The sequence below is a fragment of the Arachis duranensis genome, chromosome 3, assembly GCF_000817695.3.
Source record: "Arachis duranensis cultivar V14167 chromosome 3, aradu.V14167.gnm2.J7QH, whole genome shotgun sequence".
In the NCBI taxonomy this organism is placed as follows: domain Eukaryota; kingdom Viridiplantae; phylum Streptophyta; class Magnoliopsida; order Fabales; family Fabaceae; genus Arachis; species Arachis duranensis.
Window position 1 is genome coordinate 66,655,301 of NC_029774.3, and position 3,223 is coordinate 66,658,523.

Consider the following 3,223-nt stretch of genomic DNA (forward strand, 5'->3'; position numbering starts at 1 on the left):
TGAGAAAGCTTCTCTAGCATGAATCCTCCATTCCTTTCCCAAGGTTCCGAAGGATTCCAATTATGGATAGTTTTTTTCCCAAGACAACTAACCAATGGAATTAGATCGAGAAGCTTTCTAGCAAAATTCAAGAGAAAAGATTGAAGAAGAAGATAAAAACTATTATTGATTCATTGAATTACAATAGAGCTCCCTATCCCAATGAAAGGGGTTTAGTGAGTCATAGCTCTGAATTCAATTACAAAAAGTATGAAAACTCGAAAAATGATCCAAAGTTTCTTTTTCTAACTTAAATTCTATCCTATTTATACACTTTCTAAATTGAGCTTCTGTTGTGTTTCTTGGGCTTTGAGGCCTTTCCCTGATTTCCTTTTGCTTTGGGTTTATGATCCATAATCCTGATGAGGCTGCTGATCCAATTCTGTAACATTCATTGAGCCAACTTAGTGATAATCAAGTAATGACACATGACTCAACAAATTGAAATTCCAGACTCATCAATTCTTCAGGCCCAATCCCATAAACCATGATATTCAATTGGGTTTCATACCAGAGTACGTTTAAGTTAATGTTTGTGCTCAAATGCTAACTTAAACTGCAATATCTTTGGCCCAGGAACCTTTTCAAATAGTGGCGTTTAAGTTGCAGTTTAAGCTTCAGTTTAAGGTTAAACTGAAGCTTAAACTTGGAAATGGAAGAAGGCAACCCTGGAGGGTAAAATAGTCGAACACGTTTAAGCTTCAGTTTAAGGTTAAACTGAAGCTTAAACGTGGAAATGGAAGAAGGCAACCCCGGAGTGTGGAATGGTCGAACACGTTTAAGCTCCAGTTTAAGCTTAAACTGGAGCTTAAACGTGGAAATGAAGAAAGCAACCCTGGAGTGTGAATTTGGTCGAACACGTTTAAGCTTCAGTTTAAGGTTAAATTGAAGCTTAAACGTGGAAATGAAGAAAGCAACCCTGGAGGAAAATTTTGGTCAAACACGTTTAAGCTCCAGTTTAAGGTTAAACTGGAGCTTAAACGTGGGAATGCTCCCTGGTGCATTTCTCATTTCTGGCGTTTAACTTCCAGTTTAAGGTTAAACTAGAGGTTAAACGCCAGTTTCAGCTTTTCTCAGCTTTCATGATTTTGGCGTTTAAGCTCCACATGTGATATTCAAGCTTCCTTTATTGATTTTGTTGCTTCCTTGCCTAACCTCTTCTTCCCTGAAATCATCCAAACAACTGCATCAAAGTCTTGCAAAATTTCATGAGAAATCTTCCATTCATAGCATTCAAGTAATATAACTAAAAACTCATGAAATTTGCATCAAAATCATACTGTTTGGATGGTTCATTGCTTTGTTATTCATTTAACCATTCTTGGTTACTTTAAGCTCAAGAAAATGCATAAAACAACTAAAACTAACAGAAAAATGCTAGTGAAACTAGCCTAAGATGCCTTGGCATCAGAAATCAGTAATACCATTTTGAGTCAAATGCTCCTATTTTATTATTAAGTATATGAAGTAGCTGTAATACTTCTTACTATCAAAGTGGCACATCCGGAAGCATGAAATTCTGATCGTGGGGGTGTTACAGGAGCTATCCTGGCCAGGAACCAGTTCGGCCGAACTAAAGGAGGGGAGGAACCACTGAGCTTTCGACATTTTCGTTTCGTTTGACCGATCAGAAACCTCCTTCAGTATCTTGTGCATGTTCTACACTTCACAGAGGTAGGGTTTGGTAATTTTTCACTGATTAAATGTTAATGTGATAGGTGGTTGTATTGGTTGAATTTGATTAAGTTTATGTTGAAATTTTGTTGAATTATTGTTGTTGCTTGTGAATTATGGTTCGGCTAGGAAGAACATCACAACTGGGGTTATTTTGATAATTTTAGGACTATTGTGAATGAGAATTATTGAGAAAATTGATGACGTTTGATGACTGAGAGATTAATTGAAAAACGGTGAAAAATCGGTAACCGTAAAGCTCGAAAATGAATTTGAAATCTTATATATTTTTGAACAAATTTCAATAAAGGATTTTTGAGTATAAAAAGTTGTGCTTGTCAGCAACATGACATTATTATTTTGAGATTGAAATTATATATTGATAAAAGTTAAGATTTTTTTTTGTAAATATATAAGTTTTGGGATATTTTGAGTAAAAAGTAAGAGTTCAGAGATGAACATATATTTTATAAAAATTATGGTTTACTTTTATAAATATTAAAATATGTGAGATTTAATTAATATTTTTCTAGAAATTTTGGGATAAAAACAAATACTTACAAGCATGGGGTTTAAAGTATAATTTCTAAAAGTACAAGAATAAAGGTTTAATAAAGCTAGTTTTTGTACAACAAAAATAGAAATATTAAATATTAATACTTCTTAATTATTATGGTAATATGCATATTTAATTAGTATATTTTTGTTAAATCTATTTTATTTTTTTGTTATTTTTTATTTAATAAGAAAGAAAAGTAAAGTATAAGACTTTTTAAAAGTATTAGAAACACTGAGTATTATTAAAGAGTTATATAATTCTCTTTTCATAAGATATTTAGGGAAACAAGAGAAAATAGTGCAAAAGTAATTAGATATTTTGAGATTTATGATGCCAGGGCATTTTGGCCAGTTTCACTGACCTTTTCTTTACTATTTTTAGGTAGTTTCATTGTATTTTCTTAGGAAATAAGCTAGTTTTGGGTAGAAAATCATTTACATCCTGATTCAAGCATGCATTGTGCATTTTACATGATTTCATGAGGATTTTTCATGATTTTAATGACAAAATTGATATTGCATCCCCCATGACTTGGATTAGAACTTTGATGCACTTTATTGCTTGATTTCAGGATAAAGGAAGCAAAGAATGGGAGTAACTTGCAAGGCTAAGGAGAAAAGTGATTTCCAATAACACTCTCAAAAGCCATCAATGCCACGTTAAGGAGTCACGTTAACTAAGTTAACGTGAACTCTAACGTGGAGAAGAGAAGTTGAGCCAACGTTAGTGACACTTAACATTGTCACTAACGTTGGCAATTGCTCACAACTGGCCATGTTAGGAGCCACGTTAACCTAGTTAACGTGGCCTCTAACATTAAAGGGGGAAGAGAAGCCAACGTTAGTGACACTCAACATTGTCACAAACGTTGGCCTAAGGTGCAAAGTACCACGTTAACTCCCACGTTAACTTGGTTAACGTAGGAGCTAACGTAAGAGATGAAGAGTTGTT